Source organism: Martes martes (genome assembly GCF_963455335.1).
Source record: "Martes martes genome assembly, chromosome: 8".
NCBI classification, from domain to species: Eukaryota; Metazoa; Chordata; class Mammalia; order Carnivora; family Mustelidae; genus Martes; species Martes martes.
In genome coordinates, this window is record NC_137895.1 from 47,923,536 (window position 1) to 47,943,474 (window position 19,939).

Below are 19,939 nucleotides of genomic sequence, written 5' to 3' on the forward strand. Positions count from 1 at the left end.
GACTGTCTAAAAGTACAGAAGTAGTTCAAATTCTGATTATCTTTCCAAATGTCTGGAGATGAATAGTGTTATTTAAAAAGCAAAATCCCACCAAATGGTGAGATTTTTGTTTCTATTTTGGGAAGTAATCGACTTTTTTGTTTGTTTGAACTTGTCAGGTTAAAATATGCAGAAACATCCACAGAATAATTAATATCTAATGTAACCACTGCCTAGAATTCACTTTTGTCATTTCTGCTTCAGATGTATTAAAAAATGGAATATTAAAAAAAGTTGAAATTCACCTATTTTTATTCTTGATCCCATTCCCCTTCTTCTGTGAGGCAGCTGTAACTACCGACTTGGTGTACACCTATTGAGTCCATGTTTTTATAACACTGACTAAATTTATGAATCTGTAAACAGGAAGTACCATAGGCTGCATACATATAAAAGAAATTACTGCACCATAGGGTAGTAAGCCTTATGCTGAGTTTTGAAATCTAACAAGAAAAGTTGTCTTATCTTTTTCAGTATTGTTTTGGCTGTTCTTGGATGTCACCTTAGAATTAGTCTAAATCATAAAAAAGAATCCTGTTGGAATTTTGATTCAAAGTGCTTTGGATCAACAGATTAGTTTGATGTCTTTTCGGTCTGGATTCTTCATTGTCCTAAAGAACATAACACTTTTTTTCAGGTCTCTCTTTACATCCTTTAATAGTGTTTTATCATTTTTCTCTTTAGGACAGTGATTGATTTTTGTATTTTGAGCTGATAGCCATTAAAACTGCTGTATTCTAGGGGCGCCTGGGTGGCTCAGTGGGTTGAGCCTCTGCCTTCAGCTCAGGTCATGGTCTCGGGGTCCTGGGATAGAGCCGCGAGTCGGGCTCTCTGCTCAGTGGGGAGCCTGCTTCTGCCTGCCTCTCTGCCTGCTTGTGATCTCTGTCTGTCAAATAAGTAAATAAAATCTTAAAAAAAAACAACCCTGCTGTATTCTGTTTTATAAATACTGTTAGTTTCTCAGTAGATGCTCTTGAATTTTTTATGAAAACAGTAATATCACCTGAAAAATCATCAATTTGTCTCCTCCTTTCTTATATCTTCTTTTCTTGTCTTATAACCATTAGAACAATTATTCTTTTATGTAATAGTAGCAAAGATAGTGGACATCTTCATCTTGTTCCTGACTTTAATAAAAATGCTTTTAAAGTTTGATGTCTGTTGTAAGTTTTAGGTAGGTACCCTTTAATACATTATAAAAGTTTCCTTCTATTCATGTTTTGGAAATTTTTAAAAAATATGAATGAGTGCTCAATTTCATATAATACCTCTTTATGTATTGGGAGATGATCATGGGGCCTTTCTCCTTAATCTCTTAATACGTTAAGACTGCAGTGATAGATTTTCTAATATTGAGCCATCCTTGTATTTACTCAGATAGACTCTACTTAGTTATACTGGGTCTTTTTGTTTTTTTTTTGAAGATTTTATTTATTTATTTGACAGAGAGAAAGAAATCACAAGTAAGCAGAGAGGCAGGCAGAGAGAGAGAGGGGAAGCAGGCTTCCTACTGAGCAGAGAGCCCGATGTGGGGCTCGATCCCAGAACTCTGAGATCATGACCTGAGCTGAAGGCAGAGGCTTAACCCACTGAGCCACCCAGGCGCCCCCCCCCACCCTTTTTTTTTTAAGGACACTGATGAACTGAGTTTGCAACAGGAATAGTGTAGCAGGATGATATGGAGCATAACTGATAGCTTATCCTGTCCTCAGAGGTTACCACGTATCTCAGGGATTTGAGTGGAAATACTGCCCTGTTGAGAACAGTTACTCAATTTTCCAAGGCTAAGTTCAGATAAGGTCTAGTTCTTGACCTGAGATTCTGGTTCCCACAGGGCAATACAGGCTCAACCAGTTTGATGACTTTTAGCATTGACAGTTTTAAGGGCGGACCAGGAGCAAAACAGGTTACCTTCTGGAGGAATGAAGAGTTATAACTCCCCTACCTGGCCCCCCAGTCCTATCTGAGACTTGTGACTACATCCTGTCTGAACGTTGCTGAGCCACTCAACTGGCAGAAGAGACATAATGAGGTTGTGTAGCACCCCCTGCTTTGGTGCGGAAGGGTTTCTGGAGTTTCTCACAAGTCAGTGGACCCTGAAGAAGATGGTAGGGGTATAAGGAGTTTTGCTGGTAGCTCTCAGGATGGCCACTGCTATGGTAAGAGAACCCTGGCAGCAAGAGACACTATAGGATGTCCATTGGTGGAATGTGCTGAGTTGGAGCAAAAAAAGTTGAGCTTTATTCGGAAGCCCTCCCCCCCACCCCCACCAACTTCCTGCCAGGACCATGTCTTAAGCCCCTTTGGAGAACTAGCTTTTAGATAACTGCCACCTGGATACCCAATTTACATTAAACAGAGAGGACAAGACAACCAACAGAAAGGGGACAGAAACATCTCCATCATCTAGCTGGTATTTTTCATGTAAAGAAAACATGAGTACATCCAACTAATAAGAGTACAACAAATTGTAAGGCCAATCATGTAAGGAAAGATCACTTCCCCCTCCTCCTCTTTCCCCCCATCAATGCCAAAGGAGTCTTATAGTAGTTTTCTATTGCTGTGTAATAAATTACCACAAATGTAGTGGCTTAAAGCAATACAAATATATTGGCTCATAACTCTGTGTGTCAGAAGTCCAAGTAAGCTCGACTGGGTTTCTCTGCTCCAGTTCTCACAAGGTCAAAATGAAGATTGGCCAACTGGGTTTTTATCTGGAGGCTCTAGAGAAAAACCTGCTTTCTAGCTCATTCAGATTGTTGTCCACCTTCAGTTCCTGGTAGTTGTAGAACTGTGACCCCCATTTTCTTGCTGTCAATGGGTGCCCCTCTCTCAGCTCCTAAAGTCTACCTACACCCTTAACACATGGGCTCCTTCATCTTCAAGCCAGCAATAGTGTGTTGAGTTCCCCCCGACACTTCAAATCTCTGACTTACTCCTCTTCGATCAGCCAAAGAAAACTCTTGAGTTTAAAGTCTCTTGTGGTTAGAACTGGCCAACTCAGATAAATTCCTTTGTGCCATGTAATATAGCATAATCATGGGCATAATATCTTATTATATTTGCCAGGTTCTATGCAGACTCAAAGGGGAGAGGATTATACAGGGTGAGGATCAATGAGGGTCTATTCTGGAATTCTGCAAACCAGGAGTAAGAACAGGGAAAAGGGTGTGGGATGTGACAGAGCCATGCCCCACAGTCCCATTTCCAGTTCCAGGTCACCAGAGCCACAAATTCAGCCTGCTCTGGGACATGAGGAAGGAAAGCTTTAAACCTAATATGAATGAAGTTTCAAAGTGAAGGAGTCAGCCTTAATAACTGAAATGAGACTGTTTTATTAACTAAAAGAACTGAGTAATGATGAAGTTGGATTGAGATGTCATTGAGGGAAACTGCCTCCCAGTAAAAACAGGGATTACATAGTGCATTCAGCAAAACACATTTCATTGCAGTAAAACTCCCATAAGAAACTCGGTTTTTTTTTCAAGATTTTATTTATTTTGAGAGAGAGAGAACATGAAAGCGAGAGAGCACAAGCAAAGGGAGAAGCAAAGGGAGAGGGAGAAGCACACTCCCCACTGAGCAGGGAGCCCAACATGGGGCTCAATCCCAGGACCCCAGTATCGTGACCTGAGCCGAAAAACAAATGAGTCACCCAGGTGCCCCATACTGATATTTTAAATCTGGAGTTTTTTTTGTCCAGGTTTTCAAGATTGGTCTTTCTTCTTTCCTTATATATTCTTATTTTGATAAAAGGTTTTAATGGTTTTATGAGTTGAGTAGTTTTTTTCTATTCTCTGAAACATCTTGTGTATAAGACTGGAATTACCTGTTCATTAAAGGCTCAATAAAACTGGTCTATAAAATGATTAAGGCTTGGAGATGTCTTTTGGTATTGGAAATTTTTTGACTACTAAAGAAATTTCAATTTCTTTAATGAGTACTGTTTAGATTTCCCATTTCTCCTGAAGTCAGTTTTGTTCTAGGAAATAAAATTTCCTAGAAAATTATGCATTTCTCGGGCACATGGGTGGCTCAGTTAATTAAATGTCTGCCTTCATTCAGCTCAGCCTGCTCAGCCTGTTTCTCCCTCTCCCTCTGCCTGCCGCTCCCCCTGCTTGTGCTCTCTTTCTCTGTCAAATAAATAAATAAACTCTTTAAAAAAATTGTGCATTTCAAGCTCATGACTGATATAAATTTGTATTGAGCAAATAACTGTGGTATAACCCAGAACTGACAAATCTGACAGCTTAGGCAGAGACGGGGTCTTTGAGTGATATGTTGGCATGAGCTTCAAATTACAATCTCACTAAAGTAGTATTGTCTTGCAGGAGTGTACCTTTGGAGAGCAACCTTTGGTGGCATTAAAGCTTTCCTCCCAAGGCAAGTTTGGTAGTGGTTGCTATCCTCAGTGGATGCTTTGAGCGGGTCAGGGAATTCCTGCCCTGGAGGTCAAGGTTCTCTGCCTGAACACTCAGTTTTATGCTGTTGCTGGTCCCTGAGTTGTTTGAAACTAACAATTACAACTGGATCTGGATGTTTCTGCTACTGATCTTCAAAGTGGTTAAAAAAGACACTGCCTTCTTCTGGAACACTGAAAAGAAATTTTAAAAATAAATAAAAATTAAAAAAAAAAAGACACTGCCTTCTTCATGATGAGCAGCTGCCTCATCGACCTAGGGGTCTTCACATTTTTTCCTCACGTGGCTAGATCTAGAAGGGGACAGCCAATTTCTCTCTGTCAGTCTTGTAATTCAGGTCACCGTAACACTTGGTTTTGGTTTTGGTTTTAAAGTCATGATAGTCTGTTTCTTCATTGTGAGCCAACACTATCACTTACACAGGCTATGTCAGACTTTTGGGGTCAAACTGTTCCCCAGAACCCAAAATAAAAGACAGAAAGTTAAGAAAAAGAAGTACAAATGACTGGCTTTGCAGTACCTGCTTAACCAAAAATAGCTCAGGATACTCTCATTGATGGGAGTCTTGGCAGCATAGTGAACTTACTCTCTTTGGCTGGAGCAAACAGGCACTGAAACCATGGAGGGAAATAGACCTATCAACAATACATATTGTATTGGATTTTTACTAAGTAGAGCAGTGGCCCATTTAACTCACTACAACTCAGACAGGCAAATAAAAAAAATAACGTTTTAATTTTACTTACAATTATTGCTGAGGCTATCCCTAGTTTTTTTTTTTTTTTAAGATTTTATTTATTTATTTGACAGACAGAGATCACAAGTAGGCAGAGAGGCAGGCAAGGGGTGGGGGGAAGCAGGCTCCCTGCTGAGCAGAGGGCCCAATGCAGGGCTGGATCCAGGACCCTGAGATCATGACCTGAGCAGAGGCTTAACCCACTGAGCCACCCAGGTGCCCCTGTCCCTGGATTTTAATAGGAAAACTCACTAAGTGCCCAATATTACTTAAATCTGGCTGGGTTTGATCATTTAAACAGTCCATTTAGACAGTTTGCAATCTCTTTTAAGTAGAATTGTTTTAGGTGCTTGTGGTACTTAATGGTTTATCTTAAGGACTTCAATGAGTAGTCATGTAACAAATATTCTGGTTTTAAAAAATAGATGGAGGGGGGTGGCTGGCTGGCTTCACTGATGGAGCATGTGACTCTTGATCTCAGGGTTGTAAGTTCTAGCCCCACACTGAGTGTAGAGATCACTTAAAAACAAAATCTTAGGGGCGCCTGGGTGGCTCAGTGGGTTAAAGCCTCTGCCTTCGGCTCAGGTCATGGTCCCAGGGTCCTGGGATCGAGACCCGCATCGGGCTCTCTGCTCTGTGGAGAGCCTGCTTTCTCCTCTCTCTCTGCCTGCCTCTCTGCCTACTTGTGATCTCTATCTGTCAAATAAATAAATAAAATCTTTAAAAAAAAAATAAAATCTTTAAAAAAAAGATTAAAAAAAATGGATAAAGGGGCACCTGGGTGGCTCAGTTGTTTAAACATCTGCCTTCAGCTCAGGTCATGATCTCAGGGTCCTGGGATGGAGTCCTGCATCCTGCTCCCCAGCTCAGCAGAGAGTCTGCTTCTCCCTCTCCCTCTACCCCTCCCCCTTGCTCTCTCTCTCTCTCAAATAAATAAAATCTTTTTAAAAAAAGATGGATAGAGGGTGCCTGGGTGGCTCAGTGGGTTAAACCTCTGCCTTCGGCTCAGGTCATGATCTCAGGGTCCTGGAATTGAGGCCCACATCAGGCTCTCTGCTTGGCGGGGAGCCTGCTTCCCCCTCTCTCTCTGCCTGCCTTTCTGCCTGTCTGCCTTTCTGCCTTTCTCACTCTGTCAAATAAATAAATAAATCTTTAAAAAAATAAGATGGATAGAAAGAAAAAGAAGAAGAAATATTCAATCTTTTAGATTTCCCTCACTCTCTGCTTTTCTAAGTTGGTATTTTTGTATGGTGGGGGAGGTGCTCGGGGCCACGTGTTGTTTGTGCTTTGTCAATTCTGTGCACATACACCGCTTTCCAACCTGATGTCCCTTGTCTACCAGGTTCCTCCACATCTTTTAGCTTCTGACGCTGCTACCTAGAGGTTAAATTCCATTCTCCACTAATGAAATCAAATCACACTACCTTGCTCTGTGAGCCCCTTGGCTCCAACACTTACCGCTTAGGTTTGGGAGCTCCCTTTTTATTGCTGGCACAAAAGATAATCTCTTTTAGGCTATATATGCATATAGGTGTGTGTTTAAATTTAAATTTATAGGGGTGCCTGGGTGGCTCAATCAATCAAGCGTCTGCCTTTGACTCAAGTCATGGTCCCAGGATCCCAGGACCAAATATCTGCTTCTCCTTCTGCCTCTGCCCCACAACACCAGCACTGGTGTGTTCTCCCTCTCTCAAATAAAGAAGTAAAATCTATTTTTAAGAAGTTAAACATAAAAAATTTTAAAAATAAATTTCTATTTATAAATGTATACATATTTAAATTTTGATATTTTATGCATTGATCCATGCTTAAAGGGACCAGACATGTTTCATCTTCGGCTGTCATTCGCCAGAAAAAGGCTTAATTTTTAAAAATAAAATTGAAATAATACATAAATTCTTTTTAAAAAAGGGACAAGGACAAATCCCCTTCCAGCCCCACCCACATCCCTGTCCCTCATTATCCCAAAGCCAACCTGGCTTATCAATTAAGTTAGTTTCTTCTCAGTCCTTCTTTCATAGATTTACACACATTTACGTGTGTTCCTTAGGCAATATGCAGTTTCATTCCGCGGTGTCATTGATTTTCTCTTCACATAAAATGGCATCAACAATGTATCTGTAACTTGCTTTTTCATCCAGTTGGACATGGTGGAATGCCATCCAGATCAGCATTGACTGCAGGGGCGTTCTTGAAATGGCCTCCTACTGTTGCTTACGTAGTTTGAATGTACACTTTGTTAGCCATTGTTCTAGTCATAGTTCAGCTATGACTAGAGGAACTAGTCCCTAGGAACTTTCCCTATGAGGAACTCTGCAACCGGGCATGTTTGTACATGTTTTCTTATGCACAAGGGCCAGTGTTTTTCCAAAGCAGATACCAATAGCTGGAATTGTTGGCTCATAGCATACATGTTATTTTTATGTTACTCACTATTGCCAAATTGCCCCTTTACATGACTGTATAAATATTATACTCCCATTACCAATGTGCGTGTATGCTTTCCCACACCCACACCAAGACATTTTATTAGATTGTTTAATTTTTGCCCATATAATGATTGAAATTTGTTAACCCAATGTTCTAAATATAATCATTTTTTCTTAATAATTCTACTCATATGTTCATTGGCCAATTAAATTTATTTTTCTATAAATAACTTGTCTTATTATTTTTTTTCATAGTCTCATTGGTCTGATTTTTCCCTTTTAGTAGAAATGCTTTATAGATCTAAATGCTAACCTTTTCTGTGCTATACATATGGCAAATACTATCTCCTAATCTGTCACTTGTTTTTGGACTTTGCCTAAACATGTTGTAGGTGTTATTCTTACCTATCAATCTTGGAACTTCACTGAGGATGCCTTTATTAGCAGACAACTTTGACACACTGCTCACATGAATCAGTCTTCATGGAGTCAAACTTATCAGTCTATTCTTTTACATATTTTGCATTTAGAGGTCTCGTTTAGAATGACTTCTAATTTCCCAAAGTCATAAACATACTCTCCTATATTCTCTTCCAATATATGTATAGTTCTATTTTTTGGGGGGGGGTCTTTAATGCCTCCAGAATATATTTTTGTGAATGATCTTAGGTAGAGAATATAACTTCATTTTTATCCAAATGATCAGCTGTCCCAACACTATTTACTGAATTTGAAGTTTCCCCAGTAAGAGGGGATTCCATCTTTACTGTACATATCAACCTAATTTGGATGAACTAGCCATCTACATGAATAATCCACGCTAAGTTAAGGTTTATACACAGACGGCTGAAATTAGGCAAATACCCCAGACTTATCTAAGCAAGCAGGATGTGTCCTTCAAATGAAAATTGTAACTCGGTTATCTTAGAGACTGCTGAAATAATACATAGTAGAGGACTGCTATATTTATATACAGAAGTATGTAAAAAAGGGAATTAAACAGTAAGAATTTGATAATGATTGTGTGGCATGCAAATAATCAATTCACTAGAGAAAATTATAAAATTTTCGAGGTCTTTCCAGGCTTAAAAGAGATAGCTTTCTATATTAGGCTACGCCTTTACTTCTGATGATATGCCAATTAAAAAACTTTCTGGTAGCCTATCTAGTTTCACAGGTATCTTCACATAAAACAAGGGGATGCCCATAGAGAGGAAATTAGTATTTCAGGCATATCTACTTTTCTGAATTGAGAAATTATTACGCTTACACATCAGTCCCTTGAGAGATCTTAAAGAACTCAAGCCAGTTAGTTTTCTGAATTTCTAATTCTGTGTTTTTATTTCTAGTGCTGTATAGTGCCCGGTACATAGAACGTATTCAGTTCATTTGTTGAATGAATGGATGGCCAAACTACCACTGTTGTTTTATTAAGTTAACATTTTAAATTCTAAGAATCATAGTCATTCCCCTCCCCCATTGTATTACTGTGTAAATGATTTCTTTCTGCAGAGGGATACAGACCCACAGCACGAAGTACAGCCAATCACATTCAAGGCAGATCACAAATACCTCATTCATTTATTCACTCATTCAATAAGAATTTGCTAAGAACTTATTAATCATGATGCTCAGCTCTGGGGAATACAATAATAATATTTTTTAAAAAGACACAGTTATCATATTTAACCAGACTCTAGTCTGGTAGAGGAGGTTATTAACTGCAAGTAGTTGGAAGTTCTAAGCAGCAGGTTAAAAACAATGGTGACACTAAGCTGTTTGTACTCAGAAATGAGAGAAAACCAGACAGGTCCACGGATCTCCAGGGCCCTTGCCCATCTAACCAAGGGTCAGGTATCAAGTATAGAGTAAAAACTCCAGGTCTTTCCAGAAGATTGGGGAATCACACAGATCAGCAGACCAAGAACTGTTAGACATTTAGGTGCTTTCCAATTTTTTGCTATGAACAGTAGGGTCATGACAAACTTCCCCGGACAAAAATCCTTATGCACATCTTTACTTTCTTGGGATCAACTCCTCCTTCCTTGGGATCACATGGACTCTCTGGGTCAAAGAAAGGCTATGCCAATTTACAGTCCTATGCTCGATAGAAGAGAGTACTTGTTTCCCCATGTCCTTCGGCTATACTAAATTTAGAAAGATGTGGATTTACAGGTCTCTATGAAAATTAAAACCAAATGTTTGCCAATTTTATATATTAAAAATTTCGATTTTCATCTCAAATCTATTTTAATGAGTTAGAAAAACTTGTATGCTACATTTATTTAAAAGAGGAATTCACTTTACATTATATTGCAGTCACCACTGGGGACTTGCTCGTTTGCACTAACATTCCTGACTTGTAGAGGAGAAGTGCTCCACAATGCTTTAATGGGTGGGTTTAAGGTTGAAGTGATAGAAGGAAAAAAGGGTGGGGGAGAGGGTTAAGAAAAACCCATATTTAAAAAAAAATCCATATTATGATACAAAAGGTAGACAAAAAGAACAAGAATGTGGGAAAAAAACAAAAAAGCAACCACAGAGAAGTGAGAAGGCCCAGGGTTCTGCCACCACAGGTTCTAACTTTTGGTTCAAACATTTAACAACTGCAGCTTCCTTTATAATTAGAGGAGGAAATGAAAGAGTAAGCACAATTATAGGCTGAGAAGTAATGACCGGGACCAGCATGAGGAATGAGCACCGATTTTTTTTTAAAGATTTTATTTATTTGAGAGAGAGAGAGCATGCAGCGGAAGCAACAGTGGGAGAGGGAGAAGCAGGCTCCCCTGTCGAGCAGGGAGCCTGATGCAGGACTCAATCCCAGGACCCTGAGATCATGACCCAAGCCAAAGGCAGCCACTTAACAGACTGAACCAGCTAGGCATTGTGTCACAATTTGCTAAGTCACCAGGATTTTAGGGCTCTGGCTCCATTAGTCACTCTTTCCTATTAAGTTGTTCCTTCTCTGGCTTTCTAACTGACTATTGTGTTGTTAATAAACCCAGCGGGGCCCTTCAAACCTTTCTGAAAATTTTGAAAATGAATTCAAATTCTAATAACCAGCATTTCTGAATGTGAAATGTAAATCAATTAACTACCTATTTTATTTCTTTCTACCTCTTAGGGTCTTTTCTCTTTGAGGGAATTTGCTGAGCTAAAATTTAATTTAAATACTTTAAAGATGACAGAAGAGGAAGTTTCTCTACAGAGTTTAAGATTTAGAAAGCAGTGGCTCCCTCTAACGGCCAGAAAATGCCACAATCTCTGGTTTTGTTTTCAAACTTCAGGGTGGTGTGGTTAGTATTAAAAATCTGGAAAGGGTTAAATGTTTCACCCCTCATCACTTTACTTAAAAGTGTCAGCACTTTTGGGGTGCCTGGGTGGCGCATTTCGTTAAGCGTCTGACTCTCGGTTTCCGCCCAGGTCCTAAGTTCGGGGTCCTGAGATGGGGCCTTGCAATAGGGCTTCATGCTCAGCAGGGAGTCAGCTTGAGTGTCTCTTTCCCTCTGCTCCTCCCCTGCCTCTCTCACAAATAAATGAATCTTTAAAAGCATGTCAGCACTTTAAAGTTATTTAAAGATGCAAATCCAAATATATCACATAAAAAAGGAACAAAAATCAGTACTTTTTATTTTTTCATTTTTTTAAAAAATAAATTCTACACCCAATATGGGGCTTGAATTTACAACCCCAAGATCAAGAGTCTGATGCTCAACTGACTGAGCCAGCCAGGCCCCAAGAATAATTGTTAAAAATAATTTAAAAAAATAAACTATTGGGGTGCCTGGGTGGCTCAGACAGTTAAGCATCTGCCTTCAGCTCAGGTCAGAATCGAGCCACCCCTGCTGAGCAGCAAGCCAGCTTCTCCTCCCTGTGGCCCCACCCCCAGCCATGGTGCTATCTCTCTCTCTCTCTTTCAAATAAATAAATAAAATCTTAAAAAAAATAAAATTATTGTCTGTTTTTAAAAGTTAGGCTGAGGGGTAGGGAAGGTGGAGAGATGTTGGTCAAAGGGTGAGAACTTGCAGTTAGAAGATGAGTAAATTCTGGCAATCTGCACATTGCTGTGCTTATGGTTAATGATACTGTATTATATACCTCAAAGTTGCTAAGAGACTAGATCTTAAATGTTCTCACCACAAAAAAAGAAATAATTATGTGAGCTGATGGACGCATTAGCTATGGCGGTAATCACACTGCAACACGGCAGTCTATCAAATCAGGCCAATGTATAGCTCACACCTGCATCATGTTACATATAGTTATCCTATAATTGAGATATCAACTGTATCTCAATAAAAATAAAAAATAAAACCAAGTGAAAAAAAGATAGATTAGTGGATACATATTTATCAGTTACTTGATTTCTGATATGTTTTCTAAAGCAGTGGATGTTTAAAACATGTATTTCTAAAATTTCAGTGAAAACAATATCACATAAATTGTGCAAATAAATCACTTGAAATTTAAGTACCAGTTTTTTTTTTAATATTTTATTTATTTATTTGACAGAGAGAGATCACAAGTAGGCAGAGAGGCAGGCAGAGAGAGGAGGAAGCAGGCTCCCTGCTGAGCAGAGAGCCCGATGTGGGGCTCGATCCCAGGACCTTGGGATCATGACCTGAGCCAAAGGCAGAGGCTTTAACCCACTGAGCCACCCAGGCGCCCCAGTTTTTTTTTTTTTTTTAATTTTATTTATTTATTTGACAGAGAGATAGAGAGCACAAGTAAGCAGACAAGCAGGCAGAGGGAGAGAGAGAAGCAGGCTCTCTGCCGAGCAGGGAGCCCGATGTGAGGCTCGATCCCAGGACCCTGGAATCATGACCCGAGCCGAAAGCAGCTGCTTAACCAACTGAGCCACTCAGACGCCCCTTAAGTACCAGTTTTTAAAAAGTTAGAGTCTTTAGTATGATTAAAAATAAAGTTAGGGGCGCCTGGGTGGCTCAGTGGGTTAAGGCCTCTGCCTTCGGCTCAGGTCATGATCCCAGCGTCCTGGGATTGAGTCCCGCATCGGGCTCTCTGCTCTGTGGAGAGCCTGCTTTCTCCTCTCTCTCTGCCTGCCTCTCTGCCTACTTGTGATCTCTTTCAGATAAATAAATAAAATCTTAAAAAAAAAAATAAAAATAAAGTTACAAAGTTAAAAAAAAAGTAAACTAGCATCTAGACCAGACTGTAGCCCAGTATGGGTGAAAACAGTCATTTAGCTCAATGTGAGAGAAAAATCCTGTGTGACCAATGGGGTCATGAGCTTCTTCAATTATCACTGCAATCCTATCTGCTAGGTATCAACATATTTTAAGCTGGAATTTGGCTGTGATCCTTTTTTTTTTTTTTTTTAAGATTTTATCTATTTGACAGAGACACGGCGAGAGGCAACACAAGCAGGGGGAGTGAGAGAGAGAGAGAAGCAGGCCTCCTGCTGAACAGGGAGCCCGAGGCAGGCCGATCCCAGGATTCTGGGATCTTGACCTGAGCTGAAGGCAGACCCTCAATGACTGAGCCACCCAGGCACCCCTGGCTGTGATCCTTAATTCATACATTTGACAAATATGTATTGGCACAATGCAAGGCATTTGAAAGATCGCCCGATGAAAATACAAAGTCCTGAGGATCAGTCGGTCAAGCATCTGCCTTTGGCTCAGGTCATGATCCCAGGGCCCTGGCATCCAGCCCCATGTTGGGCTCCTCGCTCAGTGGAGTGTCTGCTTCTCCCTCTCCTGGTTTCTCTGCCCCTCCCCTTGCTCTTGCTCTCTCTCACTCTCTCTCAAATAAATAAATGAAGTATTAAAAAAAAAATACTCTTAAAAAATAAGAAGTCCTTGTGTTTTTGGAGCTTGCAGTCCAGTGAAAAAGAAAGAGTATAAATAAATAAATATCTAATTGCAAATTGGGATGAAGTTGTAGAAGGAAGAGAACTGGGTTCTTAAAAGAGAGACTAACAGGGGCATCTGGGCAAAGAAGTGGATACAGACTCCCCGAGATCTGCATGAAGGGGAGTTCCGCAAGCAGAGGGTGGGGTCCCCTTTGCAGCCAGACGGAAACTCTGATGGAGACACCATGAGTAATAATCACTCAATTACTCATAAGGCTGCAGTGTTTTGGTATAATAGGTGATATATTAACAAGAAAATTCTTGCTCCTATATGTGTCATTGCATAACATTTCAGTATTTTGCATATGGTCGTGTTCTCTGGCCTTTAGATTGAAGGCTCCAAGATGAAAGGAAATGTCCTCCCTTTATTTCCATTTTTCTGGGTTAGTACAGAGTATTGCATGCAGAAGACACTGAATTACATGAGAGGTTTAGTTGGACGTGTGGAAATAGACACATGAATGTAGTGAAAATGTCATTCACTTGGTCTTTTCTTTACGGTTCCACAAGTACGTATTGAGCACTGATTACGGCAGACATGTTGTTACATGTTAGGAACACAAAACCTCTGGCGAAGCCGTCTAACCAAGGGGACTTTCCCAAAGCGGCAGTCGCAGCGAAATAGTCCTCTATTCCATTGGTAGCATGAGTTAAATCATTCAACAGATCATCGCTGAACACACACAGTGTGCCAGGCATCTTACCAGTGTTGGAGTCCAAAGATGAGTTGAAACAGACAAGACTCTGCCCCTGTGAAGCTTACAGTCTGTTACATGTTACAAAAGTCAGAGGTAGAAGATTGATCAAGCATTTGGGGTGCCTGGGTGGCTCAGTAGTTAAGCGTCTGCCTTCAACTCAGGTCATGATCTCAGGGCCCTAGGATCCGAGCCCCGCATTGGGAATCCCTGCTCAGCGGGAAGCTGTTCTCGCTCTCCTACTCCCTCTGCTTGTGTTGCCTCTCTTGCTGTGTCTCTCTCTGTCAAATAAATATATAAAATCTTAAAAAAAAAAAAAAAGAAAATTGATCAAACGTAGTCTGTGTTTTCTTTCTTGCCAGGAGAGGCAAGAAAGACAAGAAAGGTCCAGGCCTTGATTTAACCACATTATTTCCAGAAGCTCCAAGCAGGATTCTTGGTGAACAGAAGCCAGAGTCTATTAGGGCTGAGGTATAGACAGCAAGAGCCTGGTGGAGTGGGGTTGGTCTCTCGGTAAGGAGTGTGGTTCTGTTGCAGTCCAGGTGACAGAGTGTCTATAACCACGGAGCAAATCTGACTTTCTGAGTTAGGTTCGCAACTTCACCAAATGCCTGTGGATTGGAGCCAGGGGATGTGGGGGGTGGTGGGCGATGGGTTGAGAAGAAGCAAGCAGAGAAGATTTCACAAAGAAGATTAAAGAGATGCTGCTGGGTCAGCACAAACATCTCAAGAATGTGACATGGGTGGTCTCACTGCCCTCCTTTGAGGAAAAGGCTGTGCTTTCCTACCCGCACTGACAGTGAGGTCCACTTCCCTTCCCTCCTGGAGAGGGAATTACCACCTCAGGCTTCTCTGCATAGACTTGGCAGCAGGGCGTTTGACTTTTTTATCCTCCTGACAGGACCGCACAGAAGTTAGACAAATCACTCAGTGACCAACCTGTGTCGCAGAGACAGAGAACCTGTCATGGAGTGGATTACTGGCTTCACAGCTCACTGCTCTTTATGTCTCATTTAGAATAAGACAAAAGCTTCATAAAGACTCAATGCATGTGTGACTGCTCAAGATGAGAGAGAAACTTTTCAGGGGAATTATTCAGAGAAACTCCTCTCCACTGAGCGACTGCTCAATAGTTTTTAACTATTGAGTGATTGTTTTCTCAAAAAGAGGCTCTAAAGAATAGAGGTTCTGTGGCCAAACCTCCTGGTGTTCAAGCTCTGCCACCATTTTCCTATTCTCAGCATGCCTCAGTTTGCTCATCTGCAAAATGGGGATAACAAGATTGTAAGAAGGATTAAACAAGTTAGTGCATATACTATTATAATTTTTAATGGTAAGAATATGGAATCCCCCTTGAAGGAGTCCTAAAAATTACTCCTGTTATCCAGAACGGACTACTCTCTTTTTTGTTTTGTCTTTTTGTTGTTGTTTTAAGATTTATTTATTTATTAGAAAGGATGATAGAGAGAGAGAGCGAGCGAGCGAGCAGAAGCACAGGGAGGGAAAGAGGAACTTGAGCAGACTCCCCGCTGAGCTCGGAGCCCAACACCAGGCTTCATCTCAGGACTCTGAGATCAGGACCTGAGGCAAAACCACGAGTCCAACGCTTAACTGACTGCGCCACCCAGGGGCCCTTCTTTCTTAAATGCCAAGCTATTGCCTGCCTTGGGACTTGGGCCCTTGCTATATCACCTTTCCAGAAACCTATTCCCCAGTCTTGGGCATGGCAGACCCCCTTCAACCCTTGAGTTCTTGGGTCAGAGGTCATCTCTTCAGAGAGGCCTTTTCTAATGCAGCCCGTCCTCCATCCTTGGCTACTGTCTCCGCCATTCCGTGTTTATTCTCTTCACGGAATCCATCACGATCTGAAATCACCTTGTTTACTTCTCTCCTTGTTGGTTGTCTTTTGTCCCTGGAACTGCTGCTCCCCAGGGGCAGCAGCCAAGACATCCTGAAAGCCTAGGGCAGCGATTCATGAAGCTTGGAGTGAACCTCTTGCAAGGGTCTTATGCGGTCAAAACTCTTCATCCTAAGACTTGATTCACTTTGCACTGACATGTGTGGACTCTTGCACTGATGGTGCGAAGACAAGGGTGGGCGAGACTCCTGGCACTTGGCATGACTCAAGGCCTTGGCACCAGCCGTACCAGCCATACCACCTTATCCCTCACCACTGTGCCCTCACACGAAACAACAAAAGTCGGTTTCACTTAGGTGTCGCTTAACAGTGTCCTCGAAGGAGCCATCACAGTGGTCCCTTTCATTAGGCCTGACCCTTGAGCACAGGACTTTTCAGGAGCCTGGGTCATACAAAGTACAGAGAGCACCGGGGCACGCACTGACATACGCCGGCAGGGACCTCGAGCAAGAGCTCCCCCCCACAGCGAGCTGTGAGCTGCAGTAAACCGCAGTTGTCCTGGGACGCCATTGATTCTTGAAAGAGCAGTGATGGGCTGTGGACGGGAGCACAAACGGAAGACGTGGTTTTGAGGGCTCACTGCTTAGGGCTGATCGCGTCTAATAGGGGACCAGCACTATTCTACTCACTGTGTTACCAGCACAGTGTTACCCCCTGGCAACAGACACGTTTTCCGCTCTCAAGAAGCATGGGAGAGAATAAAGCGTGGAGGGCAGGATGGAGATTTGCTTCGTCCTGGAAGCGAGGGGCTGGGAGGAGAAAGAGAGGTGAAAAGGAAACCATTTAGGAAACGCATTCAGTATAGTAACCTCTCTGCAAACCACTGTTGTTTATTATTAGCAAAGCAGAGAGAGGGGTTATTGGCTCTGAGCCAAAACGGAGAAACAATCTTCTGTAACTGTGACCCTGACGGGTTTTTTCAGCAGAAGGAGATCCGGCATCCACGGATGCTTTAAGGATCTTGCTTTTCTCCTTTTATAGAGGAGCCTTGCGCATCCAGAGAAGTTCCGGCAGGAGAACATTTACAATTAACTGGGAAGAGCCCGTCGCTGATTACAAATTCTGTCTGATTTACAAGGAGAATGATGATTAACTGTTCACCCTGTGCCATACACCTTGTTCATTGCCAAAGTCACTTAAGTTCATGCTGCGATCACAAATCTTATACTTTTAAAATAACGCTCCTAAACTCCTCCTGAATTTTTCTTCCCCCAAAGATTTTCACCACAACCGCAGTTTAAACAAGTCGTCCCTGCTTTCTCCCCTCTGTGCCCTGACTGTGCATTCATTCCGTGTTGGCCTGGACTCTGGGTCTGGTCCCTCCGCACCAGGGCTCTGAGGCATACATGCTGGAGAAGACAAGCCTCCTTTTCACAGGCTGAGGGCAGCAAACTGCATTCCTTCAATTTTAGCTCCGACAGAAAAAGTTCTCCAACCCCAAAAGAAGCAAAGGTCTCAGAAAAGCATAAAGAAGATTTTAAGTTTTTAATCAAATGCGTGACTTTAGAAATTATGCCTTGAGATTTTAAAACCAAACGTGGAACTAATGTAAATTTGAGTAACCAATCTAGGATAGCCCAAATGTCCTGCATTAGGAATAATATTAGAAGTGCTAGAAACCTGGGGTACCTGACTGGCTTAGCCAGAAGAACATGCAACTCTTGATCTCAGGGTCTTGAGTTCAAACCCCACACTGGGTGTAGAGATGACTTAAAAAATAAAAAAACTTTTCAAAAATAAATAAATAAATAAATAAAATAAAATAAAATAAAAAAACTTTAAAAAAAAAAAAAGGTAGAAAACGGGGCCAAAGAAATGGCCCAAAATGTCTCTCTTGCTCACTCCCTTTCTGCTTAGTGGCAGCTCATATTTATTTATTAATCACATTTATTTTTTGTTATTCTTTTAACTTCACTGAGAAGTTCTGCAAACGGCTTCATCGGTTCCCTGCTCCTGAGCTGTTCTGCTTCTCATATGATGCTTACTTACATCCTTTCTGGCTCCAGGCCCACATCTTGGATGAAGAGTGTGGCTCTTCTCCTTCTCATTCCACCTAGAGTGCCGTCCAAAGCCTCCCGGAAGCCACAAGATCACCTGGTCCAATAATATCTTGAAATCTAATGGTTCAATATTCTACTATATTCTCAGCAGTATTTTAAAGCAATAAAATATGGTTTAAATACAGCATTTTTATAGTTTGAGTAAATGTACAGAAAACAAAAGTGTCTTTTTTATAGTATTATGTTAATCCTCACTGGTGGAAATGTTTCTCGAGTACTTGGAAAGAATGTGTGCTGGCTGAGTGCAGGGCCCTCCTAGCCCTATTAGACAAGCTGGCTAACTTTCAGGCTATTTGTTCCATCATTTCTGATAGAGCTGTGTAAAATTTTTCAGTTTTCCTTTTAATTTAAGGACGTTTGTTATGTTGTTCATAATTGTTTGTGGTCTTGGTGGATTTTCCTTTTTAAAAAAGCTTTCCTTGATCCTGTTAATACTTTTTTTTTTTTTTTTTGCCTTGAATTCTAACTTGTCTAATATACTATTACCAACCTGGATTGCTTTTTCCTTCTTTCTCTTTATAGAAAAGTCTCTCTTCTCTCTCTCTCTCTCTATCCATCTCTCTCTCTCTTTTTTAAAGATTTTACTTATTTATTTGTCAGAGAGAGAGCAGAAGCAGGGGGAGCAGCAGGCAGAGGGAGAAGCAGGTTTCTTACTGAGAAAGGAGCCAAATGCGGGACTCGATCCCAGGACCCTGGGGGATCATGACCTGAGCCAAAGGCAGATGCTTAACCAACTGAGCCACCCAGGTGTCCCTTTAGGAAAGTCTCTTACAAAAAATACATACAGTTGACCCTTGAACAACACAGGGTTGGGGTGCTGACTCTCCATCCAGCCAAAATTCCACAGGTAACTTTTGACTCCCCCAAAACCTAACTACTAATGGTTTCCTATTGACCAGAAACCTTACTGATAACATAGTTGATTAACACATATTTTATACATTATACATATTATATGCTGTATTCTTACAATAATACCTAACCTTTTCTTAATTTTTTTGGTATTTCTAGGCTCTGCTGTTCATCTACAAGTTTTTTCAAATTGTCACAAATCTCCAAAAATTTTCCAATATATTTACTAAAAAAAATCTGCATATATAAAAAAGATATATGTGTGCCTACTGTTCACCGCAGCATTATTTACAATTGCCAAGATCTAGAAGCAACCTAAGTGCCCATCAATAGATGAATGGATAAAGATATGTGGTATAAACACACACACACACACACACACACACACACACACACAATGGAATAATACTCAGCCATAAAAAAGAACGAGATTTTTGCCATTTGGGACAACATGGATGAATCTAGAGGAAAATGTGTTAAGTGAAGTAAGTCAGCCAGAGAAAGAAAAATACCATATGATTTCACTTACATGTGGAATCTAAAAAACAAAAACCTCAAAAACAGATCTATAAATGCAGAGAACTGGTGGTTGCCAGAAGGAAGAGGGTTTGGGGATGGGCAAAAAGGTGAAGGGGATTAAAGGTACTGATATCCAGTTATAAAATAAATACGTCACGGAGATGAAAAGTACAGCATAGAGAATATAGTCAACAACATTGTATGGTGACTACACTTATTGTGGCGAGCATTGTTTAATAGATAGGATTGTTGAATTGTACCTGAAACTAGTATTAACATTGTAGGTCAACTACAATTAAAAAAACCCTACATATAGGGGACGCCTGGGTGGCTCAGTCAGTTAAGTGTCTGCCTTTGGCTCAGGTCATGGTCCTGGGTTCCTGGGATCGAGCCCCACA